The following is a 21,020-nucleotide window of genomic DNA, read 5'->3' on the forward strand; positions in this document are numbered from 1 at the left end:
TTATAAGGTGGGTGCATAACTGGTTGAAAGACCATACTCAAAGAGGAGTTATGAATGGTTCACTGTCAAAGTAGGAGCACGTATCTAGGTGGGTCGCACAGGGTCAGTGCTGGGTCCATTACTATTCAATATTTTAATTAATTGGATAATGGAATAGAAAGTATGCTTATAACATTTGCAGTTGACACCAAGCTTGGAGGGGAAACAAGCACTTTGGAGGACACTATTAGAATTCAAAACAACATTGACAATTTGGAGAATTGGTCTAAATTCAACAATATGAAATTCAACAAAGATAAGTGCAAAGTACTTCACTTAAGAAGGAAAAGTCAAATGCACAACTACAAAATAGGGAATGACTTGCTAGGTGGTAGTACTGTGGAAAAGGATCTGGGGTTATGGTGGATCACAAATTGAATATGAGTCAACAGTGTGATGCAATTGTGAAAAAGGCTAATATTATTCTGGGGTGTCTTAACAGAAGTGTTGTATGTAGGACAGAGGAGGTAATTTTCCCACTCTACTTGACACTGGTGAGGCATCAGCTGGAGTATTGTGTCCAGTTCTGGGTGCCACACTTTAGGAAAGATGTGGACAAATTGGAGAGAGTCCAGAGGAGAGCAACAAAAATGATGAAAGGTTTAAAAAACTGACTTATGCGGAAAGGTGAAAAAACTGGGCATGTGTAGTGTTGAGAAAAGAAGCGTGGGGGGACCTGATAAGGGCTGTTCTAAAGAGGATGGGGATCAATTGTTCTCCATCTCCGCTGAAGGTAGGACAAGAAGTAATGAGCTTAGATTTAGATTAGATATTTGGAAAAACATTCTAACTCTAAGGACAGTTAAACTCTGGAATAGGCTTCCAAGGGAGGCTGTGGAATCCCCACCACTGGAGGTTTTTAAGAACAGGTTGGACAAACACATGACAGGGCTGTGTGACGAGGCAAGGCCTGATGGCTATAGAAAAGCAGTGGGAGATAGATATATTAGCTCCAGGCTAAACAGATCTCTGGTACAAGGATAAATTAAATGGCAGCTGCTCCAGGTCAATTAAGACACCTGGGGCCAATTAAGAACTTTCCAGAAGTCAGAGAGAATGCTAGATTGATTGGGACACCTGAAGCCAATCAGGGGCTGGCTGAAACTAGTTAAAAGCCTCCCAGTTAGTCAGGTGGGTGTGCATGTCAGGAGCTGTGGGAGGAAGTTGTGCTGTTGGAGAGACTGAGTAGTACACACCATATCAGGCACAAGGAAGGAGGCCCTGAGGTAAGGATGAAGTGGAGCTTGAGGAAGTGAGGGCTGCTGTGGGGGAAGTAGCCCAGGGAATTGTACATGTCATGTTTCTAAAAGGTCAGCTACCATAGATGATACTAATAGGGTCCCTGGGCTGGAGTCCGGAGTAGAGGGTGGGCCTGGGCTCCCTCCCCCCCATACACACACCTTTGCCCCCTGATTAATCACTGAGACTGGGAGACAACAGAGACTGTGCAAGGAAGGATAACTGCTCCTCAACTCCCTCACTCATTTATGATGAAAATGGCTTAGTAGACTGTGACCCTTGTCTCTAGAGAGAGAAGGGTTATGTGGAGGGTCACAGTGAGCCTCCGAGGCTAGCAAAATCCGCCAGGAAATGCGGGACCCACGGAGGCAAGGACAGAGCTTTGTCACAGCTGGTCTAGGTTTCTTTGGTCCTACCTCATCACAGGGGCTGGAACTGATGACTTCAGGAGGTCCCTTCCAACCCAACATTTCTATGATTCTGTGATTTGTTACCCTGTTCAACAGGGGACCACAAATGGTCATCTAGGCCCACTGCTGCTGTGGGGAGAGGGACCATAGCTGTGGCCCAACTACCTGCTGCCTCTGGCAGAGTTTTAGTGTTGCAGTGGGTGCTGGAGTCCACAGATCCTTGTGTGCCGACACAGGGAGGGCTAACGCTGTGCCATGCTTCTCCGGGGTCACTTGGGGTAAGGCAGGCTCCTGGACTGTCTGCCTGGCACCATCCAGAAGAACTAGGGGCTAGCTTCACAAATTAGGCATGGGGACACTGAGTATCACCAGGCCTAACTTCTAGGTGCCTAGAAAACTACTGGGAGTCTGGGATTCACAAAGGCTGAGTTCAGCTCTCAGGCTCCCTGTGCAATAGGTGCCTCAGAATGGAATTTGCAAAAGCCAGAACACTGGTAGGGGAGCCAGCTAAGGTAACCAATGGGAGATGACAAGGAGAGGAATGTGTGCTAAGCCCCACCCCTCTCAGGGAGTTCAGCACCGAAGATGTTTTTTTTGCAAGCCGGGGAAGGAGGAGCTCCCCCATAATTTTCAGCCTAGTGGTTATGATACGCACCTGGGATATGGGAGATCCCAGCTTCACATCCCCCGTGCACCTGAGTGGCAGAAGGGATTTGAACAGGGCTCTGCCACTTCTCAAACCACTACCCTATGGGATATCCTGACCAGGGGCTCACTCAGTCTCTCCTGTTGGAATCATTCCAGTGTGGATAAATAATGAAAGTCATTGGAGCAGGGGGACTGGATTCTGGATCTCCCAGCTGAGCGCTCTAACCACCAGGCTACAGAGTCATTCTCGCGCTTGGTCTCTCGCTGTCTGGCCTACTCAGAGCAGAGAGAGAATATTCCCTCTATATACAGCTCTAGGGAAATAGCACTTGCTCAGCTGTAGGCCTCTCTTTCCCCAACGCCTCTTCTCCTATAGCAGGGATGGGATAGCCCCTCTTTGCCTGAGTATGAGGATACCCTCCCCCACCCCGGAAATTCTGTGTTCAGATCAGGGCCCCAAAATGCTAGACACCTCCCAAATAAAAATAGACCCATGTGTAATGGAAAAACCTCACTGCCTTCTCTGAGCTACTAGTGAGGTGCTCAGATACTATGGTGATGGGAGTCATATAAGAAGCTATGGATTCATAGGCCAGAAGGGACCATAGTCTGACCTCCTGTATAGCACAGGCCAGAGAACTACCCAAAATAATTTCTAGAGATCTTTTCAGAAAAAAAAAATCCCATCTTGATTTAAAAATTGATGAAGAATGTACCGCAACCCTTGGTAAATTGTTACAATGGTTAATTACTCTCACTGTTAAAAATGCACACCTTATTTCTTGATGGCATAGATAGGAGAGATTAGATAGATAAGAATAATATGAAATCAATTTTATTTTATGTAACACACTTTTAGACAAAATATACCCCACACATTTTGCAGAGAAGAAAAATACATATAACAGGATTAAATAGTACACAGAAGCAGAGGGAAATTGACATAATTAGTATAAGTTAATGAGAAATAAACACAGACAAATAACAAATATTATAACTAAACTTTTTTGTCATTTTGGACTTATCTACTACAGACTCTTGGCCGGGATTGGTGTGTCAGCAGAGCCCCGTAGTGGCATAGTTACCCCATCTGCCTGAATGACATAAGCTATGCTATCTGACACACTCTTCTGTCGGCATAGTTGCCTCTACACAACGGATTTTGGTGGCATTGCTATGTCAGTAAGGGGCTTTGACTTTTTTCACACTCCTAGCCCACGTAGCTATTTAGGGGCTGTGACTTTTTTCACACTCCTAGCCCACATAGCTATTTGCCAAGCTTTGCAGTGTATCCCAGATCTTCCATAGCATTTCTTATCTAAAGATATGAAATGACTTTACAGACAAAAAAAAGGTTGGGAAGTTTTGTTTTTTAAAGGAAGCTAACTCCCAGTGGGAGATGGGCACCAAAATCCCTTTGGCTCCCATGAAAACTCAAGCCTCAGCCTTTGAGGGAGTTAGGCAATAGGGAATGTTCAATTCATCCACTACTAATATGCACCCATATCAGGGATGGAGCATCAAAGTTCTGTAACAAATGAAACACGGCAGACGAGTTTACAGGCCTGTGGACTCTTACTCCCGTGAGTGAAGGGATTCATGTGCATTGGCAGGAGGGGAGAGGATGTAAGTCAATCAGACAATTATTTATGGCTTTGATTTTCAAAGGGGCATAACGGAGTTCATTGAAAAATCAATGGGAGTTGGGTGCCTAACTCCCTTAGGCTCTCTTGGAAATCTGAGCCCACATGCTTAAATAGTTGAAGGACTGGCCCAAAATTTCATTTTTTTTAGTCAAATATATATCACAGAATCATAGAAATGTTGGGCTGGAAGGGACCTTGAGAGGTCATCAAGTCCAGCCACCTGTGCTGAGGCAGGACCAAATGAACCTAGACCAGACCTGACAGGTGTCTGTCCAACCTGTTCCTAAAATCCTCCAATGACGGGTATTCCACAATCTCCCTTGGAAGCCTGTTCCAGAGGTCAACTCCCCTGAGAGTTAGACAGCTTTTCCTAATAGCTAATGTAAATCTTCCTTGCTGCAGACTAAGCCCATTGCTTCTTCTCCTACCTTCAGTGGGCATGGAGAACAGTTGATCCCTCTCATCTTTAGATGAGCCATTAACATATTGGAAGCCTGTTATCAGGTCCCCCTCAGTCTTCTTTTCTAAAGACTAAACATGCCCAGTTTTTTTCACCGTTCCACATCGGTCAGGTTTGCTAAACCTTTTATCATTTGTGTTACTCTCATTTGGACTCTCTCCAATTTGTCCACATCTTTCGTAAATATGTGAAACACGTTCAAGGCCACATAGCAACTAACATTATGTTTATAAATTAAGGTTCAGTTTAATTGTAATGTTCTGTTGTTGGATCCTTTCTCAGACTTTCCTAGTGATTGACCTCCACATTTAATAATAACACTTTGCACCCCTATAAAAGTTTTCATCCATAGATATGAAAGCTCTTTGCAACAGTCCTGGGGCTTCAAATACGCTGCTCCAACCCCTAGACCCATTCACCTCCAAGAGTCATCAAATGTAACCTAGGATCCTGACTCCCAGCATCCCCTCACTAACCACTAAAACCCACTCCCTTCCCAGAGGGCAGAATAGAACCCAGGAGTCCTGACTCCCAGATCCCATATGTTCTAACTTACTACATCCCATTCATGGAAGTAGATACCAAAGCCAGTATTCTTGATGCTCTTAGAAGAACATTTTCCTCACAAGGACCTTTTTCATGGCTCTCTTCACATCCTTGTTCCTCAGAGTATATATCAATGGGTTTAACATGGGGGTGACGATGCTGTACAGCAGGGAGATTAACCTGTCATTATCCAATGAGTAGCGAGAGAGGAGTCTGACATAGGTGAAGATACTACTCCCATAGTAGAGCAGGACTGCACAGAATCATAGAATCATAGAATATCAGGGTTGGAAGGGACCTCAGGAGGTCATCTAGTCCAACCCCCTGCTCAAAGCAGGACCAATCCCCAATTAAATCATCCCAGCCAGGGCTTTGTCAAGCCTGACCTTAAAAACTTCTAAGGAAGGAGATTCTACCACCTCCCTAGGTAACGCATTCCAGTGTTTCACCACCCTCTTAGTGAAAAAGTTTTTCCTAATATCCAACCTAAACCTCCCCCACTGTGAGATGCGACACACAGGTGGAAAAGGCCTTGCTCCTTGCCTCAGGGGAATGTATTTTCAGTATCCTTGAAACAATGTATCCATATGAAAGTTCGATGCACAGGGTGGGGTTCCACCCCAAGAAGATGCTGGAGACCAGTATAATGGTGACACTGAATGAGATGTCTCCACAGGAAAGAGCCAGCAGGGGTGGGATGTCACAGTAGAAGCAGTTGACCCCATTGGCCTCACAGAAAGGCAGGCGGATGGTGAGGAACATGTGCAAGGCTGCACTGAGTGTGCCACTAAGCCAGGAGACTGACACCAGCAGAACACAAAACTTCCTGTTCATGAGCAGCGTGCAGCACAGGGGTTTGCATATGGCCACCTAGCAGTCGTACGCCATGGTGGCCAGCAAGACGCACTCAGCACCCACAAAAAAAGGAAGAAGTAGAGTTGTGCTGCACACCTTGCATAGGAGATACTTCTCCTGCCTGAGAGGAGGTGCACAAGCATCTGTGGGATGGTGGTGGTGGTCTGGCAGACGTCTAGGAGGGAGAGGTTTCCCAGGAAGAAGTACACTGGGGTTTGGAGACGTGGTTCCACCAAGGAGAGGAAGATGATGAGAATGTTCCCCAAGATGGTGAAGATGTAGATGATGGAGATAACCCAAGAAAGGAAATGTAACCCCTGAATATTATGAAATCCAAGAAGGATGAATTCAGTTGGTGTGGTTTGATTCTCCACGACCACATCTTCACTTAGCTGCAGCAGAGAGGAGAATGGTCTATAAACAAGGAAAAAGGAGTTATGATACAAGAATTTGCATATTTTAGTTTGGTCACTGGCAGAACCAGGAGTCTAGAATTTCTTACCAGTAATCCTTAGATCCCATTTCCCTCTCAGATCCAGGAATAGAGGCTAGGCATCCTGATTCCATGACCCTGATCTAACCCTATCATAAATATAAAGGGAAGGGTAAACACCTTTGAATCCCTCTTGGCCAGAGGAAAAACCCTTTCACCTGTAAAGGGTTAAGAAGCTAAGATAACCTCACCGGCACCTGACCAGAATGACCAATGAGGAGACAAGATAGTTTCAAAGCTGGAGCTGGGGGGAACAAAGGGTCTTCTCTGTCTGTGTGATGCTTTTGCCGGGACCAGAGGAGGAATGCAGGTCAGAACTCCTGTAAAGAGTTAGTAAGCAATCTAGTTAGATATGCGTTAGATTCTGTTTTGTTTAAATGGCTGATAAAATAAGTTGTGCTGAATGGAATGCATATTCCTGGTTTTGTATCTTTTTGTAACTTAAGGTTTTGCCTAGAGGGATTCTCTATGTTTTGAATCTGATTACCCTGTAAGGTATTTACCATCCTGATTTTAGAGGGGTGATTCTTTTACTTTTTCTTTAATTAAAATTCTTCTTTTTAATTAAACCTGATTGCTTTTTCATTGTTCTTAAGATCCAAGGGTTTCAGTCTGTGTTCACCTCTGCAAATTGGTGAGGATTTTTATCAAGCCTTCCCCAGGAAAGGGGGTGTAGTGCTTGGGGGGATATTTTGTGGGGGAGATGTTTTCAAGTGGGCATTTCCCCTGTCCTTTGTGTAACACTTTGGTGGTGGCAGCATTTAACCTAAGCTGGTAAGAATAGGCTTAGGGGGTCTTTTGTGCAGGTCCCCACATCTGTACCGTAGAGCTCAGAGTGGGGAAGGAACCTTGACAAACCCCTAGAACCTGCTTGCCTTCTGGAGATCCCAGCAATGTCACTGCTAGAGCACACACCATTCCCAGGGCTGAGGAATGCTCGTGGCTCCTAGACGTCACTGCTCTAACCACTACACTACACTCCCTCCCAGAGCCTGCAATACAATCCATGAGACCTGTCTCCAAGCCTCCTATGCTAATCCACTAGACCCCGCTCACCTCCCAAAGCTTGGAATAGAAACCAGGAGTGCTGACTCCCAAGCTCTGCTTCTCTAACCAATAGACCCTACTCACCTCTCATAGTTGAGAATGGAACCCAGGAGTCCTGATTCTGAGTCTCCCCAATCACTAAACAGTAGAGCCCACTCCTTTTCTGAGCTTCGGATAGAACTCAAGAATCCTTCCCTCATTGGTAGATCACACACCTTTACGAGTACCTGAAGGAGGACATAGGAAAGCTCCTGATTCACCATCTTTGCTTTAACTCTTAGATACCAGCCTTTCCCTTAGCCAGGGCTAGTGCCTGTGTATTGGGGAAAGTTTGCCCTTCCATGGACCATGCCGCACACATTCAAGTGATAAATAAAGGACTTTAATCTTCATGGACTGTAAATCTAATACTACAGTCAGAGGCATGGTACCGTGAAAACACTGACAGTGGAGAGACAGATTATTACCACTAGCTGGTAAAATATAAAAACAATCTAATCTTCATTTCTTTAGCTGCTATACATTTCCAGATTTCATTCAAAATACGCTGTTATCCTTTTTTTAATGTTTAAGTATTAAATTTATGTCAAAGGCATAGTAGGTTACATGTCTTTCAACTGAAGAGCCAGATTCTACCCTCCACAATAACTGTAAATTTCAATTAACTCAGACAGTTTAAGAGACAGAGAAAGAGATGCATGCAGATGGAGTGTGAATAATTTGGTGAGAGAGAGAGAATGATGAGGAGTATAACTTATTTTTAATTAATAAAATATACAATCATTTTATTCTTTCTTTAACTGCTTTATATTTCCTCCATGCAAAATATGGCAGTCCACTTGGTATTGGGATCCATTTGTTTTCAGCTTAGCTAAATGACAAAAATTGCAGTTTTTCATGATTGCATATATAAACTCTACATGCCCCTCAATGGCATGGTAGGTTAATACAAGACTTTAAAGAAGAGCCAGATTCTGCTCTCCATAACACCAGAAAGTTTTGAATATTCCAACGGAGAGACAAATAGTCTAATAGATAGATAAAGACAGAAGGAAACACACAAAAAGATAAATGGGAAAATAATATTATGATAAGAGCTAGCTACCCACCTGATTCTGATAGATAGATAGATACTGACTGCTGAGACAGAGATGATGGTGATGGTGAAGATGACGATGATGAATGCTTTTATTAAAAACATTAGTAAAGATAGTAGTAAAAGATAGAATCACCCTATGTTTTATTTTGATCTATTTTATGTTTCCAGATTTTCAGCAAACAAAGTGCCAGAGTCCAACTGATATCGGGATCCATTAGTTTTCTCCTTACCTAAATCTGAAAGATTATACTCTCTCATGTTTGCAAGTTAGTTGTTGTCAAGGTTCCTTCCCCACCCTGAACTCTTGGGTACAGATGTGGGGACCTGCATGAAAACCTCCTAAGCTTACTTTTACCAGCTTAGGTTAAAACTTCCCCAAGGTACAAACTATTTTACCCTTTGCCCTTGGACTTCCACTACCACCACCAAACATTTATCTGGGTTTATTTTTATTAGGAAAGCATCATTTGGAAATGTCTTTCCCCCCAAAATCCTCCCAACCCTTGCACCCCACTTCCTGGGGAAGGTTTGGTAAAAATCTTCACCAATTTGCATAGGTGACCACAGACCCAAGCCCTTCGATCTTAGAACAATGAAAAAAGCATTCAGTTCTTGAAAAGAAACATTTTAATAGAAGAAACAGTAAAAAGAATCACCTCTGTAAAATCAGGATGGTAAATACCTTACAGGGTAATTAGATTCAAAACACAGAGAATCCCTCTAGGCAAAACCTTAAGTTACAAAAAAGACACACAGACAGGAATATTCATTCTATTCAGCACAGCTATTTTCTCAGCCATTTAAAGAAATCATAATCTAACACATACCTAGCTAGAAGAAAAGGAGTACTTGTGGCACCTTAGAGACTAACCAATTTATTTGAGCATAAGCTTTCGTGAGCTACAGCTCACTTCATCGGATTACTTACTAAGTTCTAAGACTCCATTCCTGTTCTGTCCCCGGCAAAAGCATCACACAGACAGACACAGACCCTTTGTTTTTCTCCCTCCTCCCAGCTTTTGAAAGTATCTAGTCTCCTCATTGGTCATTTTGGTCAGGTGCCAGCGAGGTTACCTTTAGCTTCTTAATCCTTTACGAGTGACAGGATTTTTCCTCTGGCCAGGAGGGATTTTAAAGGTGATTACCTTTCCCTTTATATTTATGATAGTTGTACATTCAGAAACAAAAGCACAACAAATAAATAGTTTATATTCAAAATTTCGGTGCCCTTCAGACACTACAGAAGAGTGAAATTGTGCCCCCCGTAGTACCAGAAAGTTTCATACAACTCAGTAGAGCGAGAAATGGTGAGAGAGAGAGAGAGAGAGATGAAGGAGATTCAAAATATCCATGAAAGATTCAGAATCATTACAATAGCTACAGCAATATGTGAAATGTCTCTCACCTACCAGTTCAAATAAATAAATGGTGCTGACTCTGCATTACTAACAATGGGGACCTAGAAGGAGAACTTAAATATATGTTCTTTAAAAGGACTCTTGAGAACACATCCCCAGAGCATCTGCTGTGTGTTCAGAGATGAAGCTGCTTTGGGTGGGATTCCGGGGGAATGGGAGGGAGATATTGTCAGTTTGTTCTCTGGTGAAATACCTGTGACTGTTCTGTGTAGTGGTGATGTAAATTGTATTTGGAAATAGTAGTGTTCGCGTTGATGTATGTCTATACACACTGACATCCAAAGCCAGATTGTGGCTCTCTGGAGTGGAGTGTAGATCATGGCAACTTTTCTGGTGTCTTTGACAATTTCTGCAGAAATAAGCATCTAAGCCCTATGGATGGGAAATAAACTCTCCATATATGACCCTGATAAAGGACCCTGTAGGGCTGTGAGCAGAAAGAGGTTTGAGCATCTAAAATTCTTAGGGGTCATTTGGAATCCCCAGAGAAAAATCTCTGTTCTAGCATCATTTAAATCAAGGGATGAATTTTGGCTCCATTACTTCTCAGATAGGGTGATGACTATGAAAGCTACTGATGACATATTGGGTCAGATTTTCAAACTTGGTTTACCTAATGGTAAGGACTGAGACTGGGATTTTCAAAGAGGCCTAAGGGAGTTAGGCACCTGGCTAGCTTTGCACTACGTCCAATGGAAGCTGGGTGCCTAACTCCTGGGGTCCTTTGAAAATCCCAGCTACAAATCTGTGAGCAACTTCGTGTCAAATTCTATTTTGACCATTTGACAGCAGAAACTTAAAGTGCTTCCTGGATTTGGGGTAGAGTATGGTATTTTAGTTGGAGACTGGGATATGGGTGTGATGTAAGCAGAGACACCAGACTCCATTTGCCTTAGCAGAGAACTACAGAATGCCCTCCTACTATAAAAGCCACTCATTATTAACTTCATCCTACAGTCTATCCTAGACTGCTCCGGAAATTGGAGGACCAAGAACTCTATGAATTCAAGTCACCTCCACAGCTGATCGAGCTTCAGTAGCATACTACCACTTTTCCCCGTTCCAAATTGACTCCTGCCTCTCTTTCAGGAAGAACCACATATGCTTTAGGGAGTCAATAGGACTTATTTGTACCCTGTGATGTGTGACTAAATTATTACATGTAGATATAAAAGTGTGAAGTGCTTTACAAAAATTTTGATCAGGGTGAATTGGAGCCTAGAGAATTTAGTTTTGCCTTCAACCTGCAGGAAGAGAGTAACACCCCCAAATGGAATTTGGCCATGTTAGCAGGTCTGACAGAAAGAATTTGGCAAAGTTATAAGCAACTGAAAACAGGGGTGTAATGGGGTTGGGGCTCTCACCCCTAGCAAGGGCCCTTGGTCAAGTGTGTGCAGGCTTGCACTTTCTCTCCCTGTAGCCCTCCTTGGGCTCAGGTCCTTAATTAGTCCCATAATCTATCAATGATCTTAGCGCTGGTGTCGAGCCGTATGCCCAGGGCTTTTCCCCAGGAGGCAATGTCCTCACCATCTCTGGGTGCTTCAGGCTCCAGCTCTCTTGCTGGGCCACTATGGAGTTCCGTTCCCCTTCTGGGGTGCCTCAAAGTCCAGGCCACTACTCCCGCAGTGGCTAATGGGGGTGGGGGGACCCAGGCCCGCTCACTACTCCAGATCCCAGCCCAGAGATCCTGTTGATAGCATCCATCCACTGTGTCCCTTTATCTAAGTCATACTGCTGCTTTAATTCCCTGGGCCACTTCCCCACAGCCCTGAACCTTCTTCACCCTTACCTTGTCTGAATAGGGTCCTAGCTACCAGCCTAGAGCTCCTTCTCGCTCCCTCGGCCAGCCGCACACCATTCACACTCCACCAGTTCCAGCAAGAAACTAATTCACTCTGGCCCTGCAGCTATTCCTAGACTAGCCTGCTGGGCTCTGATTGGCTGTGTCCCACATAGCCCTTCTAGGCAGCTTGGAGAATCCTCTCCACTGCCTTTTTCAGGGGCGGGATGTGGCAGGGCCATGAGGTCTCGAGCAGGGGGCCAGTGTGTAAAAGGATGAATTCTTCCATTGACCTACCTACCACTTCTCAGAGAGGTGGATTAACTACATCAATGGATAAACTCCTTCCACCGACAAAGAAAGTGTCTATGCTATAGCGACACAGCTGCAACACTGTGTCTGTGGGTCTGTATTGACATGTGCAAATCTTCATTGGCTCAGGGAGTGAAATCTGGGTCTCTCGGGGGAATGCATTAGCCACTAGTCTATAAAGTTATTTCCACTCTCTCTACACCCTCTAGGACTCTACAGAGCTAATTGCTAGGATGTTCTCCTGGGATACCCACATTCCATTCCCTGCTCCAGTGAAGATTTCAGTACATGCACAGAGTAGAACAGCTTCAACAGGGGAGATTGAGAGAGACCTCTGAGAACACCTATCAGATTAGACCTCCACAAGTGAGATACTTGAGGGAGCACCAAGTTTGTAAGTGCCACTGGGGAGTTGGCAGGAGTCAGGGCTGAGCTGCTCAGTGGTGTCAGTAATTTGATGGCTTCCCACTAGCCCACTGACAAAAATGTAGGTGCCTCTGGGGCTTTACTGGTGGAAATTTAGGCACCTGAGAACATTAGGCACCTATAGGGAAAGGTAGCAGGGGTTTCATGAATGTCAATGGTGTCTAAATGTTGGCCTTAGGAACCTAAGTTAGGCAGTTAGGCACCTAATCCCCCTTGTGAATCTAGCCCTAAGTCTCTAGATGTTATGGTTGCAAAGACAACATTGCAAACATGACTTGAGTGAAACCCCTGTGGCAATGTCTGCCTGAGTATGCAGAGAGCCTGACACAATAGCTCGGAAGTGTGAACTGCCTCATTTATTTCAATGGGTGCTGTTACAACCTGGCCCTGCCCTCCCCCTGGTCAGGCATCAGTCTGTTGTACTCAGAACTAAACTGTGTTTCCCATGTGATTCTAACCCCTCTATCAAGTCTAGATAGTGACTAGTCATTGCCTCTAGCTCTGGGTCTCTCTCAGGCATATTGCCAAGTGCAGACCCCATGCATGACAACCTTCTTGGGCAGTGGGAGTCTGCAGTCCACCTGGCTTAGACCACAAAACAACTGTCTCATTCCTCCCATCCTCCAGTTACTTATACCCATTCCCCCTCATCTGGCAGTGGGAGCCCAGACAAACCCTTCAGGGACAATGCAGCAAGAAAGCCAGAGACACAAACACTTTACATAACAACACCAGAGGTACAGAACTTAGGAAAACAACGTCCTCAAGGCACCCCCCTCAGTCTGATCTCACCATCCCTGGCAGACCTGGTTCTGGTCAGCATCCTTAGGTGATGCTGAGTCTCTCAGCCACATCCTGTTTCCAGGTGCTTTTGCTGAGTGAATTTCCCAGCTCCAAATCCTTCCCCTGTTTGCTTCTGTGTAGAGAGGCAATCGAAGTCAGCGGCCGTGCCAGCAGAAAACCCACTGTTCCAGGATAGAAGAATCAGTCCACGTTGATGGCCAGTGATGGCTCTCTCCTTGTGAGCACTTTCCACACTCTAGCAGGGGCAGCAGTGCTCAGAGAAGACTGATGCTGTCAGGATAGGCCTCTTTTTCATGAGCATCTGGATGTTCTAAACCAGCAAGGAGGTTACAATGCAAAACAAAGGTCTCGATGAACGTGCCACAAAATTGCTACAGCACATAGGCATGCTATGTCACTGGCCCTCTACAACCATAACTCTGCATTCATAAAGTTTTTGTCAGTGAATTTCCCAGGTGTTTTTATTGTTGTTTGTTTTTTTTTTAACAGAAAATGCTGTTAGTAGGAGATCAGAAGTCATTTAGACAGTTGTAGTTGTCAGACATTCATAGAAATGTAGGGCTGAGATGGACCTCGAGAGGTCATCGAGTCCAGACCCCTGTGCTAAGACAGGACCAAGTAAACCTACAGCAGCCCTGAGAGGTGTTGTCCAACCTGTTCTTAAAAACCTCCAATGATGGGGAATCCACAACCTCCCTTGGAAGCCTGTTCCAAAATTTAACTCCCCTTCTAGTTAGAAAGATTTCCCAAATCTATAACCTAAATATCCCAGATTAAGCCCATTACTTCTTGTTTTATCTTCAATGGACATGGAGAACCATAGATCACCGTCCTCTTTATATCAGCCCTTAACATACTTGAAGGCTGTTATCAGGTCCCCCCTCAGTCTTCTTTTCTCAAAACTAAAGATGACCAGTTTCTTTAACCTTTCTTGCTGTCAGGTTTTCTGACCCTTTGATCATTTTTGTTGCTCTCCTACATACTCTCTCCAATTTGTCCACATCTTTCCTAAAACATGGATGTAATAAAATACAGCCCAGACTTTAAATGTGACCTGCCCTTCTGGATTCCTCCTGGGTAGGCTGCCTCCTTCTGAGACCCTTCTCCAGTCCCACGAATGAACCCCTTCCATGTGGCCGGCTCATGCCTCTACTTCTCTCTGGGGTGGGATTCAGAAATCCAGCCACGCTCTGACGGGGTTTCCAGCTTCCCCCTTCCCAGATGCCCACCCCACTACCTCTCAGGTCCAGCTGTGCTGGGACTCTGCCAAAGTTCCCCTTTGGGACCCTGTGGTCAGGAATAGTTTGCAGTGACACAGAAGCAGGAGTATTTGTCCAAATCGTGCACAGTGCTTAAAGAAGCAGATTTTAAAAATAACAAATACCTATAGGGCCCATTGTCTCCCCTACGTTTGGCATTCCCCTCCAGCCCCTGGGTAGACGTGACCCACCCTTGATGTCTCCTGTTCTCTCTGGGCACCAAGTTACAGCTTGACCACTGCAGTTCCTGACTCTCAGTCTGTCTATCTGTCTTTCTTTATCCTGATGACTCTGAGTCTTTTTGTCAGGTTCCAGCAGAGCCGACCACTTCCTTTTTAACTTTCAGGGTCTTTTGATTCTTAGCCCTAGCCATAGGAAGAATAAAACATCCTATTGTGGATGGTGCCAGCCAGGTCGGTTCTTCCCCCAGTTGATGACCCAGCCCATTGTTGTCTTAACCCTCTGAAGTGGGTACCTCAGAGGCTGAATTATCTGAGTCATTGTTTTACTTTTCATGAGTTCCTTAACAGCACACTTTACAACCTCCTTTGCTTTAACACTACACATTCAACCAGACGACAATATAGAATTAAAAAGGGAAACCAAATTATACATCATATTTTAAGCAATAGTACAGACATTTTCCCACTTTGTGACACCTCCCAAGTTGAGACACTTTAATGGGGCTTAGTGATCAGAAAAACCAACTGTATTTATGAGAACACAGAAATGTTAGTCCTGGTCAAGAATTTCCTCAGAGCCTCCTTGACTTCTTTGTTCCTCAGGCTGTATATGATTGGGTTGAATGTCGGAATAATGACCATGTAGAGCAGGGTGAGGGCTCGGTCGGTGTCCACAGAGACATTGGAACTGGGCCTCATGTAGGTGATACAGATGCTGCAGTAGAATAAGATGACTGTGATTAGGTGTGAGGAGCAAGTGGAGAAAGCTTTGTGTCTCCCCTCACCTGAGTGCATCTTCAGAATGGTCCAGATGATGCTTTCATAGGAGGTAATGATTAAGATTAAGGGGACTATTGTGAACACCATAGTGAGGAAAGGAAGAATCGCATTGATGAGCGATGTATCCATGCTCACCAGCCTAAGCACTGGGAGGACATCGCAGAAGAAGTGGTTGATTTTATTTGGTCTGTGGAAGGGTAACATGAATATGGCTGCCATTTGCTCACATGCCACCAAGTTGCCCACGAACCACACCACAACTGCCAAGCTTAGGGTGACCTTTCTGCTCATGATGAGTGAGTAACGCATAGGGTTGCATATGGCAACGTACCGGTCATAGGACATAACAGTCAGCAGGCCACGCTCCGTGCTGCCAAAGAAAAGGTAGAAGCACAGCCCAGGAAAGAGATAGCCTGCCTCTCTGACAGGAGGTTGGTCAGGGTCTTAGGGATGACCACTGAAGTGTAGCAGATCTCCAAGACTGACAAGTTCCTGAGGAAGAAATACATGGGGGTGATGAGGGCCAGGTCAGCAACCATGACAGCAATGATGAGGCCATTTCCTACCAGTGTGATGAGGTAGATGAGTAAAATGAGGACAAAAAGAAGGGGCTGCAAATGCTGGAGGTCTGAGAAGCCGAGAAAGATAAACTCTGTCACTGCAGTTAGGTTTTCCTCCATAGCTTGGTCCCATTGAGACCACATATGTATTTAGATACCTCTCAGGGGTTTGCATGGTATCTCATGATAGATAGATAGATAGATTAGATAGATTAGATACACAATCAGTTTCACCCCATCCCCTTTCTCATCTCTCTGTGTGCACACAGATCAGGTGTCCGGTCTCTTGGATCTTACTCATCTCTGGTTGGTGATTCTGACACCCTGTCCCACACTCACCTCAGGAACAGGCATTGGCAGCTGCTGTGTCCGCTCCAGAGGAGCAGCTGGGCCACACCTGAACGGTGCTGCGACCCTGCACGCTTGGTCGCAATGCCTGGAGTGTGAGGCTGGGCCCAGCCCTTCAGGACAGGCACTGCAGGAGCCCCCTCTGCAGGGTGAGTCATGGACACGCAAAAAAAGTCATGAACAAATAGGAAAATCACAGTGTTTGTGACTTCTTTCCCATTGTCACAGACATGCAGCCCTACGAATGATTATTAAAGAGCACCCCCATATTTGTCCCCACTTCCCTACCTCACACAGTGCCATCCCATTAATGAGAATGAGATACCAGAGTGTTTATCGAAAAGGCACTAGACAAACCAACAACAAAGATCCCATACACATAGCTGGTCCCGTCTAATCTTACATTTCACTGCCAGCTAATGTGGTTAGATTTACCTCTCACGTTACTGGAACACAGCTCGACCAATTTCTGTTCTTCTAGACAAACAAGATTCTCCGGTGTGTCTGTGGGACTCTCAAATCTCAGTGAGATGAGAGAGAATCCTGTAGATGAAGATATTTTAGGTGCCTTTGAAAATGACAGGCAGATAGATGAGTCATTCATTAACATTAGTTACCTTGATAGAAAGAAATTATGCACAGTACCTTTGATAAGACAGAGAGAAAGAAATGAAGGACAATTCTGTAGATTCTGTACATGAGTAAATTAGACTGAGTGATTAGATGAGAGAGAGAGAGAGAGAGAGCGAGAGAGAGAGAGAGAGAAAGAGGTTGCTCTATTTTTCCTTCAATTCTGGAGATAATCTTGTTTGTCTAGAAGAACAGAAATTGGTCCAGGTGTGTTCCAGTAACGTGAGAGGTAAATCTAACCACATTAGCTGGCAGTGAAGTGTAAGATTAGACGAGACCAGCTATGTATATGGGCTGTTTGTTGTCGTCCAGTCCCAGCATCTGGCAGTCAAAGGCTTAGATCATCTGTAAGCATCAGCCATAGGAGGTAATGACAGATAATAAGTGTCCACGCTGGGTTTTACAGAATGGAGGTGAGGAAGAACAGATCTCTGTGTTCTGTTCCTAACTGCTCCCTTGACTGTGTTAACTAAAAGGTTTGGGCTCTACATGTTATATCAGGGACGCCTATTAGTTTGGGATCCTGGGTAAAGCTGGGCAAAATTTTTCTGACAAATAATTTATTTGTCAAAAAACACAGTTTCAGGGCAACCAAAACTATTCATGAATTCAGGTCAAATTTGGTGAATAGTTTTGGCTGAAAAAAAATCAGCTCATTTTGACATTTACTAAATGAAACATTTCGACCTTTTTTTCCAAAATGACTTTTTTTAGATGGTTAACTAGCTTTATTTTAAAAACAAACAAAATGGTAAAATAATAATAATAATTAATAACAACATCACCCCAAGAACGAAATGAAACAAACAAAAGAATAATAATAATTTTGGTCAAATGAAGTATTTTGTTTGACCAAAACAAAATTAAATGTTTCATTTCAGGTTAACCAAAATGTTTTGTTTTTGTTTAACCCAATTGTTGGATTTTTTTTTCCATTTTGGGGAAGAAAAAAATCCATTTCTGGTTGACCCAATTTTATTTTTATTTTTCCATAGTTTTGGGGTTGGCCATTGAATCAAAAAAATCAGTGATTCACTCAGCTCTACTTCTGGCTTCTATTCCCAGCTCAGGGAGGGAAGTGGGATCTAGTGGTTAGAGCAAGGGGGCCCTGAGTGTCAGGACTCCTTGCTTCTATTTCCAGCTCCAGCAGGAAGAAAAGTCTAATTGTTTCGAGTAGGGGACTGAGAGTGAGTACTTCTGGATTCTGTTTCTGACTCACTGTATGACTTTGAGAAAATTGAGTCACCTGTCTGTGCCTCAGTTTACACATCTGTATAATGCTGATTATGAAGAGGCTCACTTTCACACAAGAGATATACTGTGCCCAAATAAATGCATACATTGTATTTTCCTTTTTAAATGCAGAACATTTTATTTTATATATTCTGATTGGTATATTTTTATTATATTTCCCTTCTAAAGGCAGCTTCTTCTGCACTACTGACATGAAAGGAGTGATTTCAAAGGGGAGAGTCTGACTGAAAAGTAACCAGCCAGCCTGTGGTGAGAAGCATCTAAGTTTTAAGGACACCGGAAGTGTTAAGATCAGCTTAGAATGTGTTTTGCTTTTATTTCATTTGACCAAATCTGACTTGTTGTGCTTTGACTTATAATCACTTAAAATCTAGTTTTATAGCTAATAAATCTGTTTATGCTACCTGAAGCCATGTGTTTGGTTTGCAGTGTGTCAGAGGCTCCCCTTGGGATAACAAGCTCGGTACATATCAATTTCTTTGTTAAATTGATGAACTCATATAAGCTTGCAGCGTCCAGAGGGCAGAACTGGACACTGCAAGATGGAGGTCCCTAGGGTTGCGTCTAGGACCAGAGATATTGGCGAGTGTCATTCTATTGCAAGTAGCTGGGAGCAGTTTACATGCCGGAGGCTGTGCGTGAACAGCCCGGGAGTGGGGGTTCTCGCAGCAGAGCAGGGTAAGGCTGGCTCCCAGAGTGGAGGACTGGAGCGGCCTAGCAGATCACCGGTCCAGACAACACCACAGGGGAATGTCACACCCACCTTACAGTTCTTGTCCTAATCCCCAACTTTGCCAGTTTAGCTAATAATTTCCCATGTGATACCAGGTCAAATGCTTTACTGAAGTCCAGGTAGATGGGATCTGCCACAATTCCCTTGTCTGGTAAATCAGTTTTTTTCTCAGAGAAAAACGTTAGGTTAGTCTGGCACCATCTACATTTGGTAAACCCATGTTGCGTTGTATCCCCTTTTCTGTTTACCTCCATGAATTTAATTATTCTTTCCTACAAAATTTGTTCTACAGCCTGGCATACTAGTGAGGTCAGGCTAACAGGTCAGCTCACTTTTTTTCCATTTCTTAACTATAGGTACTGCATTAGCTATTCTCCAGTCATATGGTACTACCCTTAAATTGGTAGATTTGTTAAATATCCGTGCTACTGGACTTGCAATGTCAGGTGCCCGTTCTTTCAGTATTCTGGGGTGGAGATCATCTGGTCCCTTCAATTTGAGTGCTTTAAGCTTGTTAAGTTTTGCTTCCACCTCAGAGGTGATCATTTCCATTTCTATGCCCTCATTCTCATCAGCCATCCTGTCTCCATGCCCATGTTCCACATTATCATCTTATTGAAAAATGAAATCTTCTGCTCCCTTTCCTTCCACCCCAGACCTGACCAGTGGTCCCATCCAGCCCAGTCTCCCCCTCAGTCAGCACCAGGACATTCAAATTCAAAATGACCTTGACAAATTGGAGAATTGGTCTGATACCAACAAGATGAAATGCAATAAAGACAAGTGCAAAGTACTTCCCCCAGGAAGGAAAAATCAAACACATCACAATTACAAAATGGGAAATAACTGACTTCCAGCCCTACATTTCTATGATTCTACCTACCCATCCAACCTTGTATCCTGCCTTCCCCGTCACCCTGGATCCATCTGATACTCCAGCTAACCTGCTACCTCAGCCTTCTTGTGAATGCTTCACCAAGCCATTGGTACGTCCAGCCGAGTGCCTGGCCTCACTGCTCAGCCGGCTTAGACCAATGGTCCCTCTTGTGCAGCCAAGATCTCGGTCAAGGCCCCAGATACTAGTATGAAACGTACAAGACTGTGTGTCGCATGTATATCTGCCACTGCAGTACATGTCATGTGGTAATGCAATTAAAGGTTACATCAAAATATCCTGTAGGCACAAAGGGTAGTGTTAAGGCTGCTTGCCCAACCATGTCTTGAATTTGCTTAATCACACAACATTAATGTACAGTACAGTGTGCAATTGCCCAGACTTTGTGTGTGCTCTGTTTTGTTTTTTTTAAACAAAGAAGGTGAAAAAAGTAAAAACATAAAACCAATAACCCAGCAGGGTCCAGACTCCAGGTCTTCACAGCTCCGCAGACAAGCTGGAAAGTGACATAAGTTTGCAGGTCACCCATATAACCTTGACTCTCCTACCTATTCTAGAAGAAGCATGGTGCTGTAGCCAAGGACTTGGGCTGGGTCTTAGACCACCTGCGTTAAATTCCCAGTGCTGCTCCTGACCTTGGGTTTTTCAGTGACATCAGCAAGCTCTTTTAGGCATTACAGAACATTCCAGCCTTAATCTCTCTGGTCTCAGTTCCGCAAGGGCAATCATTCTTCCATTCATCCACTGTTTGTCTGTCTTGCCTATGTAGATTGTAAGGTCTTTGGGGCAGGGGTACGTACTAGGGTACTTTTACTATGAATGTGTACAGTGCCTGGTACAAAGGGACCTGATCTCAGTAAGGTCCCTTATGTGCTAGCATAATATAAATCAAGACAATAATTAACCCTGCAATTTTTAAGTGACATGAATTTAATTCTAGACAGGTTTCAGAGTAACAGCCGTGTTAGTCTGTATTCGCAAAAAGAAAAGGAGTACTTGTGGCACCTTAGAGACTAACCAATTTATTTGAGCATGAGCTTTCATGACCTACAGCTCACTTCATCGGATGCATCCAATGAAGTGAGCTGTAGGTCACGAAAGCTCATGCTCAAATAAATTGGTTAGTCTCTAAGGTGCCACAAGTACTCCTTTTCTTA

The 21,020-nt window shown here is 44.2% G+C and overlaps 2 pseudogenes; both read right to left on the minus strand.

Moving 5' to 3' along the window:
- Window positions 1-5,047: 5,047 nt before the first annotated feature.
- LOC141998888 (olfactory receptor 5V1-like) lies at window positions 5,048-7,646 on the minus strand (annotated as a pseudogene).
- Window positions 7,647-15,194: 7,548 nt separating this feature from the next.
- On the minus strand, window positions 15,195-16,147 carry LOC141998374 (olfactory receptor 10A7-like; annotated as a pseudogene).
- Between the last annotated feature and the right edge of the window lie 4,873 nt (window positions 16,148-21,020).

This window comes from Natator depressus, chromosome 14, assembly GCF_965152275.1.
Source record: "Natator depressus isolate rNatDep1 chromosome 14, rNatDep2.hap1, whole genome shotgun sequence".
In the NCBI taxonomy this organism is placed as follows: Eukaryota; Metazoa; Chordata; order Testudines; family Cheloniidae; genus Natator; species Natator depressus.